General features: G+C 55.1%; 1 protein-coding gene across 2 annotated transcripts in view; it reads left to right on the forward strand.

Moving 5' to 3' along the window:
- Positions 1 to 236: 236 nt before the first annotated feature.
- Positions 237 to 18,654, forward strand: part of FXYD6 (FXYD domain containing ion transport regulator 6) — a 31,159-nt gene continuing 12,741 nt past the window's right edge. Inside the window, exon 1 of one of the 2 annotated variants that reach the window (XM_039229406.1) lies at positions 237 to 349. The gene's annotated coding sequence lies outside the window, so the exon portion shown is untranslated. The remainder of the gene's footprint in view (positions 350 to 18,654) is intronic. The other variant, XM_039229404.1, reaches the window with a different exon arrangement.

An 18,654-nucleotide genomic window follows, 5' to 3' on the forward strand; every position in this document is an offset into this window, starting at 1 on the left:
CCCCCCCCCCCCCCCCCCCCCGCGCCCGTCTCCTGTTGCTTCTGGAGCGGGCCGGCCCCCACCCCATCCCCCTGAGAGGCGCCCCCTCCCCCCGGGGGGCGCGGAGAGCAGGGGGGCTGCCCGGCGGTGACCCCGCGGCGGCCCGTCCCCGAGCCCCGCCCGGCCGCGCCCCGCCCCCTCTCCCACCCGCCGGCCGCGCCGCTCCCGCCCGCCCCAGCCCTGCGCAGGAGGGGAGGCGGGAAACACGCGAGAGCCTCTCCCACCGCCCCGCCCCCAGCCCCGCCGCTCCCAGCTCCTCGGACTCCGTGCGTCCTCGGGGATCGTCTCCGAGGGGCCCCGCGCAGCGCAGGTAAGCGGCGGCCGAGGGGAGGCAAAGTTGGGCTCCGCTTCCGAGGACGGCGGGGGGCCGGGGCGGGGATGGGGGCCGGTCCCGGAGCCTGGAGCTGCCGCGTTTTGTTTGTTTCAGTGGGTGTGAGCGGCCCTCGAGGGTCCCCCCCCCCCACACCCCGGCAGCCTCGGGCAGCGGAAACGCGCTGTGTGTGTGTGTGTGTGTGTGTGTGTGTGTGTGTGTGTAAACCGGGGGGTGGGCGTCGGAAGGGGAGCGCGGCCTCTGCGGGGAGGGGAGCGGGGTGCAGGTGAAGCTGGGGCCCCGGCAGCTCGCTCGCCTCCGCCCAGGGCTTGGGGCTACGGTGTTTTGGGAGCAGAGGAAGGGGCAGCTCCCACCCCGTTTCCAGCCGGAGTTTCCCCTTTGTTACTGGGAGGCCGTGGACGCTTAAGCGGAGCGTGGGCATGTGAAGACGGGGAGGTGGCTGGATGCGAGTGTAGACCCACAGAGCAATACAAAATGGGACTGCTGGCTTGGTGCTTGGGGGGCAGGGGGGCTGGGGCCGGGCGGTGGTCAAGGGGATGGGGGGCATGAAGGTAAAGAAGGGCCGGGGTTCCAGAGCACGGGATTCAGGAGAACGTCTGCATCAGTTTTTTTTCCCCCCTCTCCTTCTTGTTTATCCAGCCCTGTTTTCTTCCAGGGGGCCTCCCCGGCCCCCCATTCGCTCCTTCCCTTATGCCAGCCCCTTTCCCCAGCAGCGCTGGCCCTGGCAGAGCCTCCCCCATTGTGACTTGCTGGGCTCCCTCGGACAGTTGAAGAGCGGCTCTGGCTGTTCTGGCGCCTGCTTCTGGCTCTTACAAGTGGTGGCTGGTAGAGAACGCACTGGGGGTGGGCCCTGGGGGGCCCCTGCTGCCAAACCCCGCACCCCAGGGGGCTGTGGCTGCTGAGCCTTCTGCCTTCACTTCCTTTGTCTCCTTGGCGGTGGGTTCTCTGGCTGGACCTGGATTTCCAGGTTTGGAGATGGACCCGCATGTCCTCAGTGGAAGGACCCCCACCCTGGCGGCCCAGCGCCCTCATATCGTGTGCGTGTGGATGTGTGTATCTGTTTCTGCAACTTAGCCTTTTGCACGTGACCTCCCTGGCAGTTGCCATGGAAACTCCTCTTCAATTCTCAGCCTCCCTCCTTTTCCTGCCCATTCCTCACCTCCATATCTCCTCCCCTCCCCCCAACATGGTTGCCTAGCTACTGGTTATCCCTGGCTTCTGTGGTGAGGAGACCTTGGGTAGCTGGCTCCCACCTGGAGCCGAGGTGGGGCTTACTCACTCCAGTTGCCCCCCACTACGCACCCCAAACGTGCCCCTAACACCCCAAACGCATATACATGCATATCACACTACACACACACACACACACACACACACACCCCATGCAGTCTGTGGCACCACGCACTCCATAAACACACCACACGTATGTATATATCATACCACAACTATACCGCACACACCAAATCCACCATACATGGACCACAGTGGCATACAGCACCCTCAATGCCATGCATTCCACCCTACCATTGCATTGCGTATGCTCTCACACACACACCAACAATAACACACACACACACAGTACTTCCTCTAGCTAGGTCTCCAGCTGGAAGAGAGGGCAGTTTCCTGCCTCAGCTAGCTCTGTGCCGGGTAACATGTGCAGGGAAGGCTCAGGAAGGCCAGAAGGAAACCTCTCCCTGGGAACGCTGGGTTGGAAGGTAGAGAGAAATGCGCTGCTAGCTTCCAGCTTCCCTCAAAGAGCAGCCCCTCTCCTTGGGACTGGACTTGAGACGCTGTGCACACACCAGAATTTAAGTCCCCCGCTGCTGTTCCTCCCTGCCCTGACCCTGAGAAAGCTGAGGCTCCCGGCCCCCCTGGCCGTCTCATCTCAGCCCCCGAGTCTTCCTGGCTAACAGGATCACGCAGCTCGGGGACAGCTGAAGGCTCAGAGGTTCCGCGAAGGAGGGAGGACGGGGAGGGCGGGAAGGGGACACAGAGTGGAGACAGGGCCAGGAGGGGTTGGATGGAGAGAAGCCAGGTGGTAAGAGAGCACACGTCGGGGTGATCTGCTCCTATTGGGGTCCAGGCCACCCTCCCTCCTTTAGGCTCATTTTCCTGCTTCCCGTGGCTCCTCCGACCACATCTGTGCATCTGGGAGATGAAGCCAGTTTGCAGAGGGCTCCTGCATTGCCAGGGCATTTCCGAGACCCGTGCCTTCGGTGGTGTTCTGGGCGGTGAACACCAGAGGGAAGAATTGCCTTCCCGGCTTCTGTATGCACTTTGGACTGACTGAGGATCCATTTCATTCATTCATTCATTCAGTGACTTGTTTTCAGTACCTACTGTGTATGAATTACTGGGAACACTAGCGTGAGGGAGAAGAGAATCCTAGATTTCTGAGAGCCAGGAGGGGCCTTGAGAGAGCACCCAATCAGGACATCATGAAGACGAGCAAACTTAGGCTCAGAAGTCACACACCCAGCAGTGGCGCAGCGTCTTTGACTTTCTGCCAGGATCTGTGATGCCATACTCCCATCCCACGTCTCTTGCCTTCTTTTCTTTATTGCCAGCACTGAGATGACCCTTTCTAAAGGGCAGGTGCCCAGGGTGGGTACCCTGGTGAGCAAAGAGCCTCCTCCATTATGTTTTCTTGGAGGGCGTGGCTAGGGACAGCAGAGAAGGACCAGTTCCCTAGACCCTGGAAACTTCCAATAGCCTTAGGCGAGTCGTCTACCTGGATCTTCCGTCCGGAGCTCATGGTCCCCTGCCCCCCAGCCCTGTTGGGCTTAGCTGGCTGCTCTCTGGAGGGCAGACTGTGCCAGGCAGCCCCTAGGACTCACTCACTGTCTAACAAGTCACCCATCTGCTTCTGCCCAAGTGCCTGAGCGCCCTGGAGGAAGCAAACCAGCCGTGACAGGCACAGTCCCCGGAGGCAGAGAGCCTGAAGCATAAAGGCTATGAGCCTGAGGGCACGGACCCAGGTTCTAGTCCTGGCTTTGGCCCAAGGGCAAGTGCATTCATGCCACAGATATCCTTTTGGATACAAACTGGACTTTTGGTGAAAGTCAGAAATAGTTTAGACTGATCTTGGGCAGGTGAAAGCCTCCAACGTTTTAGACCTCTGTTTCCACCTCTGTCAATAAGGAGTTTAGATTCCATGATTTCTAAGCCATTTCTTCCTCTAATTTTGGTAGATTATACAATCTTGAGAGTCCTCTTCACTCCAGGTGCCAAATTGTACTCATTAATTCGTAATTCAGGGATGCAGCTGAGCTGAGCGAGAAAGGGTCTGGTCTCTGGTTCCTTTGGAGAAAGCCTCCCCCTTCACCCAGTCCGACGGGAGTTGCCCCAGAAGCTGAAATGGAGTTTCTTCTCTTGGGTCTAGGAGCCGGCCCCCTCTGGACACTGGCCTATCTGTTCCGTTCTGCCAGCATTAAAACAGGCTGGGTAGAATGTCGAAAGAGGTGTCCCCTGGAGAGGATGAGACCCAGGGCCACCATTTGGTGGGGCTATGAAATTCCCCAGAGGGAGAGCCTTTGGCCACCCTGTGGCCGTGGCCCCAGGAGTTGAGCAGGGCTCTCTGGGCCTGATGAGAAGCAGAACATCTCTGGCTGAGACAAAAGTCTGGAACCAATTGGCAACATCCTTTCTGCTCTGGAATAAGAGGGAGGAGGGGAGACCTTGACCTGGGGAAGTATGAAGTCGGCTTGGATCCCACACAGGAGCACGTTTGTGACTAAGATATTCAGGGCGGCCAGGGGTGGGGGTGGGGCGGAGTACGAGTCCGGGAAGGGGGCTGGGACCCTGGGGACCAGGCTGGGCCATGGGAATGTGGCCGTTCCCGCTCAGAATATCTGACCTGGGCTTCCTTTGAACAAATGTGCACTGAGTCCCTTGGGCCGTGTGGGCTTCTCGGGACTCTGCAGATTTGTGAAAGAACAGCTTCCCGCTCACAGACCGTCCTCCTCAGCATGACCAGTCCCCTCGTCCTGTCCCCTCCTCCCATCAGGACGGCTCTGCAACCTTCTTCAGCTGGAAGGACCCGGCGCTCTCGCACACGTGGGCTCACACATGCACACACTTTCCCGTTTTGACACATACCTAACCCGCCATCCCTCGCCCCTGGGCACATGCTCACAGGTCCCCACCCTCCTCCTCTCCTCACCCAGCTGCAGTCTGGCACCCACACCATTGTGACGGCCTCTCCGCTTGTTCTCTCGGCCCCGATCTGCTTGGCCAGCCGTCCCGCGGATGGAGTCCAGCGGCGTCACACCTCCCGTGGCTCTCCGTTGTCCATTAATAAGGACAGGTGCCTGGGCCCAGCACTGAGGCTCTCATAACCGGGCTGTGGCCATGCTCCAGGCACTGTCCCCAGGTGGGCATCCCTGGCCGCGTATTCTGTCTGCCTGCGCTCGGGTCCTACCCGGAATGAGCCCTCCCTCGGCCTGCTGAACAGCGGCTGGTGGCCTTGGGAGACACACGGGCTTGGGTTCGAATTTGCGCTCTGATGCTTCCTAGTTTTCTTAACTTTCTAGGCCTCAGTTTCCTTACTTGTCACACGAGCACGAGGATGATGGAGGTGAGCTGTGTAAGGGGTTTCACGTGATGCCCAGAATAGTATAAACAGTGGATATTAGCTGCTGTGATGATAATGAGAGTAATGACATTATTATTATGGGAACGGAGTGACTTGCTGTTGTTATATCAGCCTTCGAGGCTCCTCTCAAGTGCTCATTCTTTTTTTTTTTTTTTTAATGTTGATTTAGTTTTGAAGGAGAGAGAGACAGAGGATGAGTGGGGAAGGGGCAGAGAGAGAGAGAGAGGGAGACACAGAATCCGAAGCAGGCTCCAGGCTCTGAGATGTCAGCATGGAGCCCGACGTGGGGCTCGAAACCCCTGCGAGATCATGACCTGAGCCAGTCGGATACCCAACTGAGTGAGCCACCCAGGCGCCCCAAGTGCTCATTCTTTCAGATAGTTTTTCCTAATTCCCAGTGAACAGAAACCCTTTCCTTCCCTTGACCCGCTGAACGCCCTGTGGCCACTCCCCCTGCAGTACGAGGCTCACTGTGCCTGGATTTTAGCTCTTAGGTACATGCCTTCTCCCCTCCACCTTCCTTGCCTCTTCAGAGGCAAGATCTGTCCCCCTCCCGGTGCCTGGTGTCGTGCTGGACACCGGGAGAAAGTCCAGTGAGCATGTGTGAACTGAGCATATGGGAGAAAGTCCTCACCCACCAGGAGGTGTTGAAAGCCCACTTGTCCTTCAGAGCTGCCTCCCCGCCTGTCACTCCGAGCAGCCAGGTGCATCCCTCACATTCCCGAGGCGCGCGTTCCTTCCTGCCCCCGCGCCGGGGCCGTGTGGGCGGTTCCTCTGGTAGAGGCCAAAAACCATGAATTTGAGCCCCTCCGAGGTCTGGAGGGAAGCTGAAGATCTGAGGGTCAGTGGAGGGAGGCTGATTCGTCGTACCGTTCTGGTGAGTGGGATTTGACAGAGCCCCAGAGAGCAGAAGTAAAGCAGCGGAAGAGAGAGGGGGCACTGAGAAAGGTTTTAAACTCCTGAAAATGTCTGTGCAGGTTCTCAGGTTGTTCTGAGCTTGGCTTGGATTATAAGCACAAGGGATAATCGTACCCAAGATCCATTCACTGAGAAGTCGACATTTACTGAGCAGCTACTGTGCTAAGCACCAGAGCCCCAAAGATGCCTGGGATGTGCCTCTGCGCCCAGGGAGTTCATGGTCTGATGGGGGAGACACTAACCAGTGACCCGTGGGGAGAGGTACTCAGTGGGAACAGAAGAAGGCCACGTGGCAAGAGGGAGGGGAGGAGGCAGCCGAGGTTGGGTAGACCCTCTGTACCCTCTGTACGCGCCCTTGCCATCTGGAGGGAGGGCTCATTACCCTCGGCTCAGGGTTTGTCCCCAGGCCGCTACCTCTGCCACTGTGAAGCAAGACAGTGTGAATATATGCAAAGCGCCCTGTAGGCTGGGACGTGCAGGCCAGAGCTGTGCTTTCCAGGAGCGGGCTGTTGGATGGGGAAGTGCAAGGGGCCTGGCCAGGCTGCCTGGTGCTGTGGTCTGAGTGTGGGCTGGGTGACGTGGGCCTCTGGCCTTGGCAGCTACTCTCGGTTTCTGTTTCTGTGCTTGGGACGGCTTGTCTGGCCTCTCTTGAAGGGGCCTTTGTCAGCAGGCATGTGGAGGAGGTGATCCCATTGCTGGCCTGACTCACGCACGCCTGCCCAGCCTGCTGGGGGGGCCCTGGCCCGGGGCTCCTGCACGATGCCGCCCACTGTCTACATTCCCTGGAACTGGATTGAGTTCCCCTGGGGGGAGGGGCCTGGGCCCCTGAGCTTGTAATGGGCAGGCAGCAGGCGTGCTCCCCGACTCTGGGCAGACTGTGTCCCTGGCCTGTGCCGGACTTGGCCACATTGCACTACTCTCTGTCTGGGCTGTCGGGAGGAGGTCCCAGGGCAGTGGCTGGGGTGGTACTGTGAGGAATGTCACGGTTGTCCGCGACAGCGGGGGCTGCCAAGGCATGGGGCCCCCACTGGTGGGTCAGCTTGGGGTCTTTCCTGGGGAATTTGTAGAAACCAGGCATGTGTTGGTGCTTTATGAACTCTGTGTATCTCTTTCCAAGGAAAGAGCTTTATTTCTTTTCATGGTCAGGTCTTTTTTTCCTTGTGTGTCTCTTCCCCAGAAGGAACTCCACGTTAAAGATAAAGGTGGCTCTGGGTTAAAATAATAGGTCCTCGCGACATAACAAAGGAGCTTTGTCCCTCCCACACCCCCTGTGCAGCCAGGCGAGATTGGGTTTGGGCTCCAGAGAAACAGCTTTGAGTCACGGGGACCCGTGGGCTCAGCCTCCAGCCTCCAGATGTGGGGGCGCCCTCCTCCATGAGTGAAGGGGGCAAACCCAGAGAGGGGGGCACTCGGGGAGGCCCTGCAAGGCAATGAGAGGGACCCAGCAGGAAGGGGCCACCCTGGGAGGTGTCAGCATGATGGTCTGGGCCCGAGGTGCCTTGTCTCGTTTATAGCTGCCTTGGAGCAGTGCAGGGGATTCAGTAATTCAGGTCCCTTGGGCCTGTCACAATGTCACTATCTTCTCCTCTCTCCTCAGTTCCAGGCTTTGAGTGCTCTCTGTTCATCAGCCCTTCTTTGGAACTTTGTAAGGGGGCCAGTCATCTCAAGTTAGGTTATTAAACAGAATAATTGATGGTTAATGTTCATCTGAGGGGCATTTAAAATGCAAATCCAGGGAACAGGTTGCATTTTCCTCTGGAGGCCACAGAACCATCAGTGACCTCTGGTTAGACCCAAAACACTTGTTTTAAATGAAGCTTTTAAAGCCTATGCTGGGTTTTGGCTCTGTGGTTCTGAACCATAAAAGCCTGGCCCCTGTTACAGGAGCCTCTGACGTCATGAACAGGGCACAGAGATGCACACTGCTTGCTGGGACGGTGAACAGAGGTGGGAGGTGATGGGGATGGGTTTGGGGGCTGTTTTGTTTGTAATGGAATTAAAAAAAATTTTTTTTTAACATTTATTCATTTTTGAGACAGAGAGAGACAGAGAGCATGAGTGAGGGAGGGGCAGAGAGAGAGGGAGACACAGTATGGGAAGCAGGCTCCAAGTCCTGAGCTGTCAGCACAGAGCCCAATGTGGGGCTCAAATTCAGGAGCCTCAAGATCATGACCTGAGCTGAAGTCAGATGCTTAATTGACAGAGCCACCCAGGCGCCCTGTTTTTAACTGAATTTAAACTTTTGTATTATTTTTTTTAACAGATTTGATTTCTTTAAGAATAGTTTCAGACATAACAGAAGAATCGAGCAGATAATACAGATGCAATATCACCCCCCCCCCCGCCAGTTTCCCCTAGTGTTAATATCTTATGTTCATGTGGTTTATTTGTTGCAATTGATCAATACTGATACATTGTTATTAACTAAAGTCCATAGTTTATTTGAAGGTCCTTTGTTTTTACCTAATGTCCTTTTTCTGTTCCAGGATTTGGTCTGGAATACCACATTCTACTCACTTGTCTCCTTAGGCAGCTCTTGACTGTGACAGTCTCTCTGACTTGTCTGGATTTTGATGACCTTGAGAGTTTTGAGGAAGGACTGGTCATATATATTGTAGGATACCCCTCAACCTCAGATTTGTCTGATGTTTTTCTCATGATTCGACCGGGCTGATGGGTTTTTTGGGAGGAAAATCACAGAGGCGGAATGCTATTTTCATCATACCACATCAACATCAAGGGTACGTGCGATCAGTGTGAATCATCACTGTTGCTGTTGATAGGACTGGGATTTCGGTGCCCCCCGCGCCTCCCCAACCCAATTCCAGGGCCTGGCGATCAGAGCTGTGCTCTTTCAAACATCCATCTGTCAACCCGTGCTCACTGGCTGTCTGTACCACCTCAGCTCTTGCAAGTTATGGGGCAGCACAGAGACTTTTCGGCTCGGAGAGCCTTGTTAAAGAGGGCAGGAAACAGAAAGTGCTGTGTACCAGATCAGTGCTAATGACAGGCAACAGGTGCTGGGGAGTCTGGGGAAAGGATGGGTACAGTTAAGTCCGTAGGCTAGAGACATAGTTGGACAAAGACAGCATTTTTCAGCCTTGGCTGCACATGAGGGAAGGGCATTCTTGTTTTGTATTGTTTTTAATTTTTATTATTTTTCAATTAATTAATTTTTTCAGGAATAGAATTTAGTGGTTCATCACTTACGTTTAACACCCAGTGCTCATCCCAGCAAGTGTCCTCCTTAATGCCCCTCGCCCCTGCAGCCCATCCCCCCATCCAACACCACGCCAGCAACCCTCAATGTGTTCTTGGTATTGAAGAATCTTTTATGGTTTGCCTCCCTCTCTGTTTTTGTATTCATTTTGCTTGAGGGAAGGACATTCTAAGTGGTGGGAACAGCAAGACTATCTTAGCTGAAAGTACGGGAGAAAATACTGGAAGGGGAGAAAATGGATAGACTTAGAGGTATTTATATGCCACAATAAAACGTTTCTTTCTTTTAAAAAAAATTTTTTTTTAGAGAGAGCATGAGAGGGGGAGGGGCAGAGGGGGAGAGAGAGAGAGAGAGAGAGAGAGAGAATCTTAAGCAGACTCCACACCCATTTCAGAGACCAATGCAAGGCTTGATCCCATGACTCTGGGATCATGACCTGAGCTGAAATCAAGTTGGACGTTCAATTGACTGAGCCACCCAGGGTCCTCCCCTAAATTTCTATTTATTTACTTATTCAAATAAAGTGTATTTTTAAAGTTTATTTATTTTGAGAGAGAGAGAGATTAAGAGAGAGAAATATATATAGAGAGAGAATGAGCAGGGGAGGGGCAGAGATAGAGAGAGGGAGATACAGAATCCCAAGCAGGCTCTGCACTGTTAGTGTGCACCCCAATGTGGGGCTCAAACTCACAGTGAGATCATGACCTGAGCCAAAGCCCAACACTTAACCAACTGAGCCACCCAGGCACCCCCAAAAGTTTCTGATTTTTAAAAAATGAGTAGGAGAGTACCACGAATGTGTTTGGGTTTGAGAAGGAAGTGATCAGAAGACATTAGGTGGATTAATCATGCGGTAGCCAGTCTGTCTAGGACAGCCTGTCCAGGACAGGAAGGAGGGGGCTGAAGGTGGGTGCAGCGGTTGCAGTTAAGTGGCAGCCACGGAGGCAGTAGCAAGGTTCTGAAGTAGGGTGAGCAGCGGAAGAGAAGGCCAGATCGTAGAGATACTGCAGGAGTGAGCATGGCTGGGACTGAGCCACAGATACATGTACAACCTTGGGCGGGGGGCGGGGACTGTGAGCTCTGTTAGACTGTAAGCTCCTGGAAGCAGTGACTGTGTCATTGTAGTACCCTCAGCGATGACGCAGTTCCCCATCACTAAAGGTGTATGAATTTGATTCTCAGAAGGATAATAGTACCATTCTTCCCAAAGTTACACCATGTTCCGACATTACCTTTCTTTGCTCCGCCTAAATGCAGGCAGATCTCAGCTGTTTGGAAAGCAATCTGATTGAGAAACACAGGCTGAAACGTAAGTGACCATTAGGATCGGAAGTATTTGAAAAGAAGCATTTGGCGAAATTAAAACATCTTCCCCTGGGAGAATGTTGTGGGTCTGGATCTGTTTTTGAGTAGAGGTGGTCTTTTGTTCGGTTCTATACCCTGATCTAATTATGATCTATACTAGGAAAAGAAAAAAAAGGAGGGATCTGCAGCTTGGGAGCCCGCTCTGAAAGGCTGCCAGGGGCTTGGCCAGTAGTTGTGTTGGCTTCCCCAAGCCCCAATGGACGGGATCACCTGCAAGTGGTGTGGGACACTGTCTAAAGGCGCTGCTGTTCACAGGCAGGTGAACAGCAGGGTACCCAGCAGCTGCTGTGGGCGGTGGAGGCAGAGGAGGAACATGAGGGTGCTTCAGCTGGGGGCGAGGGGCAGACCTGTGAGCTGGGCTCCCGCGATGGCTGACCGGCCAGGCCCCCGTCTCCTCCCAAGGGGCTCCGGGGTCTCAGCCTTCCCCTAACATCGATCATAGTGGACAGAGCACAGTTGAGCCGGCAGCTGTGAAGGATGAAAGTGACATGATGCGTGCGGAAGTTACACACAGCTATCTGACTTAATTTGCGTTATTTTTTCCCGAATTTCCCCTCTGGCCTGAGTGAGAACATGCCCATCCGACGAGCCTAGCTTGGGCTTGGGGTCAGGGTCAATATTTTTCATCCCCCTGAGTCCCCATGCATTGCCACACTGGCCAGGGAGGCGGCAAGCGTAGAAGGGCACCGTTAGTGTTTCGGCCCCCGTGGAATCAGGAGCCGATACTGTTGGCTGTGGGGCCGCGGGCAAGTAAGTATGGGCCTCGCCCCTTCTGATCTGTAAAATGGCAGATGCCAGTGTCATATGTGCTTGTGAAATCGTCTGGTAAGTGGGCTGTCTTCCAAACGGCGTTATCAACATCACCATCGCCACCCTCGGCCCCTTCAGCCCCTGTGGGCGGGGATCAGGGGCAGGGAGGGTGCTCCCCCTTTCTTTTACAGCAGCCACGGGTACACTTGGGGGTATGGGTGGGGGGGGGCTCTGTCCTGGCGTATCTTGTCCCAACCCCCTTCAACCCAAGAGGCAGGGGATTAGGGCTGCCGGAGGCATGGTACCCTGGCCTTGCCGAAGTGTGCCTGGCCCTGCCTGTGGGTCTCCGTGCCCTGGCTGGGGCATGCAGGGGGTGGGGGGGGAGGGATGCAGAGAAGGCCTTGCGGGCAGGACAGTGGCACGGAGGCATGTCTGATGCTTCTTCAGAGCAGCCCATCTCCTCTCAGCAGTCCCCGCCTCTGCTCTGCCACCTGTGTCCCTCCGTCCCCCTTCCTCGCATTCAGTCTCTGCTGGGACTCTGCCCTTGGCCGACCTCGGTTCATCGGTTCATCGTGGATTTCCTTTGTCAGCCTCTCTCCCCTGTTCAATTTCTCTTCCTCTGGGATCCCCTTCCTCTTCTACTGCCTTGGGTCCTTGGTTTCTCTTGCTGCTGTGTCTCCGGGGTGCGGCTGCCCTGTGGAGGACGATGTGTCACCAGCGTCAGGAGCCCCAGTGACTGAGATCTCCCCATGCCGCAGGTCTATGGCCCTGGATGAAGCTGGCAGTTTTTCTTGGGGAAAGAGAAGCTAGTGGCCCTGGGGGGCCTTTTGAGCCTTCCCAGCCCCTCTCTGCCTATGTCTGCCATGGGCTGAGGGCCCCTTCCTGCCAGTCAGGAGGACGCTGGAGACTTCCAGAGGTTGGAGGGTGGCTGGAGGAGGAAGGAAGGGAGGTGAGAGGAGGGGTCCAGGGCCCCTTCCCTGGCTCCGTTCTTCTCTCTTTCCTTTCCCCATTTCCCATGAGGAGGTAGAAGAAAATGGAGAGGAAGCTGAGGAAGGAGTTGGGGAATGTCAATAGTCATGCTGTCAACCCTTGATGCTTAAAGAGCAGTCGCTGTTCACTTGGCCTAGAACTTGGCTCTGACCTGACAGCTCTTTCTACTGTAAACAAGAGAAGGTTGACTCCAGGTCTGTTAGACAAGGCAGGTATCCCATTCGGAGCCAAACCGCAGGACGGACAGCGCTGGTGTGGGAGCTGGGGGGCCAGGGCACACCCACCCTGACCCGCTCCCCTCTCTCTGCTCCTCTGCTCCCGCAGGCAGAGGGCTGACTCCCCCACAGACTCCCCTCCCCGCCACCTCACTGCTCGGCTGCTTTGACCCTTCCTCCATTTGTTCCCACCAAGTGACAGTCCCTGGGGCACCACTGACGTCTCAGACCTCCTTTTAGCCAGGAGACGTGTAGGGTTGGAGTGGGGGAGGCGCCGTCTCCCCTCCAAAAGGAGTTGCTCTTCTCAGAAGGACAGGGCGTGGGCAGACCAGTGTGCCTGCCGACGCACAAAAGGGATTTCTTCTCATCCTCGTGACTCCTGAGATACAGGTCATTATTCTCGTTCTGCGTTTCGGAATCGAAGCCTCCAAGAGGTGGAGTAGCTTGTTCAAGGCCACACAACTACAAGTGGCAGAGTGGCAGGTGAGTAGAGTGGTTCACGGCAAGGACTTTGGAGCCACATGACTTGGGTTCTTATCCAGGCTCTGTTACGTTCTAGCTCGGGGACTTTGGGCAAGTTCACTTCCCTGGCCTCAGTTTCTCCGAATGGGGAAACTGTCTAATGGGGATTATCCGAATCAGAGCCGCTCCCCAGAACTTTCGGAAGGATTAAGTGAGTTCGTATATTGAAACCACCGAGAACAGTAGTTGGCGTGACACAAATGCAGCCTCATCAGCTGTGCAGCTCTGTAATCTGGTTAAAAAAAAAAAAAAAAAAAAGTCACCTTCCTGAGTAAATAGCTTTCTGTCCAACAAGGGAATGTGAAGTCTCCCTCCAGGGTAAGCTGGCCGGCACTGTGTTCACCGTGTGAATATGCATGAAGCTTGAGATGCTGGGGAGCTTGGTTGGTAAGTGCTCCCCGAGGGGCAGGAGTGCCCTCTGTTGTGCCCCCCTGTGCAGAGCTCAGCCAGGAGGCTGGGGGAGGAGCAGGGTACAGGATGGCAGCTTCCTCGGGAGGTCCCCCCAGCCTCAGTGCTCCCAGCAGGAAGCCTCCCCTTCCTCCTTCAGCCCGGAGCCTCACACAGCTGGGCTGAAGCCTAGAATCCAGCTCTCACCTGCCAGGGGACCTCTCTTTCTCCACCTTCGTTTCTTTGCCTTTAAAATGAGTCTGATGGTAATCCATACTTCCTAGGCTCTTTGTCGTGATGCGTATTATCACCTCTTATTTCACTCCGGGCCCCTAGACTGGGCTTCAGATATGGCTTCCCGGTCTCAGACTTTTCAGTTCCTCACGTTGCCTTCCACGGAGTTCACAGAAGGACTCCTGTGTCGCAGGCAGACCTCTGTCCCCAGCCCCAAGCCCCCAGCTGCCAGCACTTTGCTTATTTGTGCCTACCGCCCAGCTCACTGTCTCCTACCACCTCAAAGACTCCCTCGTCTTTCCTCCACCTTCCTTTTCACACCGAGGCTGTGCCCCAGGAGGTGTGCGGCGTGAGTGAGGACTGGCTGTGTGTGAGCTGCAGGGAGAGCCCTGGCCCCTGACATGCCTCTTCACGAGGCTCCTGTTCTACAGCCCTTGGCTCATGGCCATGAACCTGGGGTGGAGGCACAGCGGCCTGGGGGTGGAGGCGGGCGGCTCACTGCACAGCGGCCTCTACGGTCAGGGAGGCCCCGGCTGTGTCACATAGCGGTATGAGGAAGGGGGGTTTGAGCAGCTTCCCAGAAGGGGCCAAAGATGATCAGGAATCCAGCCACTATTTTATAGATGATGAAGCTTGGGGGAGGCGCCAGGGGTCTGAGGTCAGAGTGTAGGGCACACACTTGGGGGTTTGGGGCCACAGTGCGGTCCTGGTCTGTTTCCGGGTTCAGTGGTCACATGAGAGAAGGGACACCCCTCCCATCCTGCAAGCAGCCGTGGCAGAGAAGGAGCCAGGGGAGTTCTGGGCTCAGCAGGACGGAGCCCGGAAAAGTGCCCCACGAGCTCTTCCAGACACGACTGTCAAGTAGATGATGACTGTCCTGTTCTTTGCTTTCCCTTTATTCTGGCAAGTAAAGGCCCCAGAAAACTTTAGGCCAAAGTGTCCGGGGTGGGAAGCAGAAAGGTGATGAGCAGTTCAGAGAGGAAAGGGTCTCTGGGGGAGGGGAGGCGGGGGGGTGTCTGAATGCCAAGGAGGCCTGGCTGCCCCTGCATGGATGGGGAAGCAGGGAGAGCTCAGCAGTGGAAGAGGGTGCCAGAGAAGATCGAGAACATTCCAGTCTCTCCAGCACGGAGGCGCTATCACACCTAAATTCTCATCAGGCTACAGCACAGGTTTGGGCATTATCTTCCGGCTCGTGCTGGCCATGTCCCCAAGCCCCGTTCATTAACACACGTCATCAGAACTAATGGTACCATTCATGAGGTGCACGCGGCCCTTTCACAGAATCCCAGGCGAAGGAGGCCTGAGAGGGCTGCCGGGGCCAGACACCCGTCTCCAATATGATCTCGACGCAAATAGATCAGACAGTCTGGTCCTGTTTTCCTGACAAACAATGAGACTTACTGATGTCTTAGGAGCATGGAGGGCCCCCCCATCTCTCAGTAAATCGGACCAGTTTGTCGGTGATGTTGTTTAGTCCTGGGCCTTTTCTCTTTTTAGTCCTTTGCCGAGCCTCAGGTTTAGGAGGCTCAGATCTAGGCTATAGGGAATAGCCACTTGCACCAGGATCAGCCACCTGGCCTGGCCAGGATAATTGGAAAGCATTTTCTGTTAGTATTTTTTTTCCCCCCTGTTTTTTGTCCCCCTGTTGAGGGACTAATTGCTGGGTTCCAAGCCTTTAGAAGGTCCTTTCTGGACATAATTCCATTGCTCGCCTTGCAGAAGCCAGCGCAGCCCCATGAATGTCTTCAGTCAAAGGTGCCCTTCCCCTGGAGAGCTGAGGAGCCGGTCAGGTGCTTGCCTCCCACCCCCCTCATTGCTCTGGTGCACCCCCCCGCTGCCTTCATGGCCTCCTGTCCTGCAAGCCTGGCCTGCCTGTCTCCTGATCCACGCACACCGGAGCCCCAGACGGGAGCCACAGACGGTTCTGTGCCCTGACCGGCTGTGTGAATTGGCCGCATCATGGCTCTGCTGGGGGCCTCTGCCTGCTCAAATAAAAAGTAAGAGCTTTTATCTCAATCATTCTGACCCTGGCGTGCTGGGATTCTAGCTCCATCTGCTAAACCTCTCATCTTGGCTTTGTCCTATTTATATACAGTGGAATCTTCTTTTAACAGGCTTCTTTGTTGCAAAGATCTGGGCACATCGCAGGCAAAATCGTGTCCTCTGGCATAGGATAACACAGTCTGGGGTAACCAGTTGGCCTAAGCAATGGGGCCCCAGCGTTCTGTGGCCCCATAGAAGGGTTCCATCCAGCATGTCCTGTCTGGAGTGGGGGGTGGGTCTCATCTTTCTTTGGGGGTCCCGCCAGGACTCTGGCCTCGGTGATCCCTCCAGACATGTTTCCGATGGGCCGAGCCTGAAGGAAGGCAAGCCGACCAGAAGCACCGGACAGGGCTCCAGGCTCCAGGGGCGGAGGGAGAGAGGGACGGGCATGAGATAATCAAGTTCCCCTGTAATTTGGAGCCCGCACACTTTAGAGGGAGGTTGTTTCTGAGTTATTTTCACAATAGAACTGGGTATTCTGATCTACCTCACTGCTGCATGGAATCAAAAATAATAGAGCATATGTTGCTATATCATCAACTAGTGGCTTCTTTTTCTGAGCAGCTTTTACCCAGCAATTATGTGAAATTATGTGACTCAGAATGGAAAGATAATCGCCGGAGAAACTTCTGATTGCTTTTTCTCCCGCACATGTGGAAATCAACTGTGCCAAAGGGAAGAACATCGGGGAGCAAAATTAATATGGGGGGGCGGTGCCACCTGAAATGTCAGCTGTTTACCGCGTAGAGCTAACTGGCCATGGAAAGGAGGAGAACAACCAGTGGAAACCTGAAGTCTTTCTCATAAGGTGCCACGGGCCACGGAGGAAGCGAAATGCGGCCGGGCCTATTTTCCCCGCTGGGAAGGGCGGTCTAAATGGTCTAGAATTTCAGAGGTGGGGAGCAGCAGAGTGAGGGGGCCAGGACCCCTCATCCCCCCACCCCTCCTGTCTCACAGTGATGACTTCCCTTGAGCCCTGTTCCTGAGAGCCAGGTCCTCAGGCTTCGCCCGCACAGGGGTCCGGGCTCCACACCCACCTGAAGGCTAATGTGGTTTCCTGAACCCTTTCTCCCAGCTCCGCCCAACTCACCCTTGCTTCTCCCTCTTCCAGAGATCCCTCCCTCCTCTCTTCCATCTACTCCTTAGACTCTGTGGCCTGGAAGTGAGACTTCTCACTTCTGTGGCCTCTTTCTCCGTCCCCCCCCGCGCCCCCCCCCCCCCCCCCCCCGCCGCCCAGCACCCACCCTTAGCCAGCCCCAGCCCTGCTTCCCTCCTGGGAGAGACGAGTGTGCGGTAACTGGGAGGGTGCGGTAACTGGGAGGGTGCGGCGCCGGAGGGGCGGCTGTGTGGGAGGGAGGGGAGGCCCGACGGGCGTTTCTTGCAGCAGCGAGGGAAGGGCATTGTGTTATCCTTTCCGAGGCTCTGTATGTGTGTTTGGCCACTCGGCTCAAGGGCAATGCCAGCGGTACCAACGAGACTTTAAAAAGTGGGTGTAGGGGCCAGGAGTCCGCCTGAGGAGGTCTGTGCTGAGGTGTGGCTGGGGGAGGCCCGGCCCCGGGCAGCGGCCCGGAGGAGCAGGGAGTTGGTCACCTTCCCAATCTCTAACAGTATGTCTTTCAGCACTGTAACTTGATCAGAAATGTTTTCTCAGGGGCACAAAGACGGGTCTTTACTCCTCAGGCTTGGCATTCGAGATCCTCCCCCATCTGACTTATCAGAATTCTCCCCGCCCGCCCCTCCTGCTCCACTCAACAAGATCGTTCACTGTTTGGAAGGTATCTTGCTCTAGACATGGCGAATACTTGGCAGATTGCTGTCACCGCCCTTCCTGGGCTACGCACACATTATCAAGGGGTGAGGCCCTCTCTCCTGACGGACCTCATTAGAATCCTAGAATCCTTCTGCGGTAGCCACCTTAGGCAGCCGCCATCCAATGAATACCTTGAGGCTCAACTTGAACTGAACTTGAACTTGAACTGAGTACTGTCTGTTATCCCCGCCTCCCATTTCCCCTTCTCGCTGCTGTTTCCTCTGCCAGGATGCCCCGACTTTTCTCTCTTCTTGCCCCTGTCCATCAAAATCCCACCCCTCTTCCAAGGTCCAGCTGAAATGTCAGCCCCTCCATGGGCATGTCCCCGGGTCCCTGTTGTACTTCTTGCTTCCCCTTTCCCTGCCCCGATGGACTCTCCTTTGTAGTCTCTACCTCTCCTGATGCTCTCTTCGGACCTGTTGATGTACCAGAGCCCTTTGCTTCCAAACCCTGCCAATCCTTGGGAGCTGAGGCTCTGCCTTGTTTACCCATTGATCCCTTGCAGAGCCCAGAAGAGTGTGGCTCTTTCTAGAATTGAGTGTGCGTTTGTACAATGGACTTGAGCCTGAGCATCTGTGGAAGGGATTTGGGGGGAGTTGAGGGAAAGAGATGGCAGTAACTGTTGCTCTGGGACCCCTGACATGTGTCTTTCCTGCTCCTAGGAGGGACCCTGTTGCCAGAAACCCCTCTTCTATTAAGAAAAATTAATTTAAAAAAAGGGGGGCACCTGGGTGGCTCAGTCAGTTAAGCATCTGGCTTCAGCTCAGGTCATGATCTCACAGTTCATGAGTTCAAATCCCATGTTGGGCTCTGTGCTGACAGCTCACAGCCTGGAACCTGCTTCAGATTCTGTGTCTCCCCCTCTCTCTGCCCCTCCCCTGCTTGCTCTCTTTCTCTTTCTCTCTCTCTCTCTAAAATAAATAAACATTTAAAAAAAAAATCCTCTCCTGGCTAGCAGCCAGTCCCAGCAGCTGCCCTCATTCAGGGGGAGGTCATTACACCAAGGCTGGAATACTAGGAGGTCAGAATTCCTGGGATTCCCTTTAGAGTTTGTCCACTGGGAAGGGTGAAATGAAAACATTTTCAGTAAACAAAACCTGAACTTGTAACTAGTAGATCTTGATTAGAGAAAATTCTAAAAAGATGTTCTTTAGGAGTAAAGAAAAGGTCTTGATGGATGTCTTAGGTTCAGAAAGAATCATGAAGAAATCAGTTAGTAAATACATTGTATTGGTT

Source organism: Hyaena hyaena, unplaced genomic scaffold (genome assembly GCF_003009895.1).
Source record: "Hyaena hyaena isolate Hyena2069 unplaced genomic scaffold, ASM300989v1 scaffold_37, whole genome shotgun sequence".
NCBI lineage: Eukaryota > Metazoa > Chordata > Mammalia > Carnivora > Hyaenidae > Hyaena > Hyaena hyaena.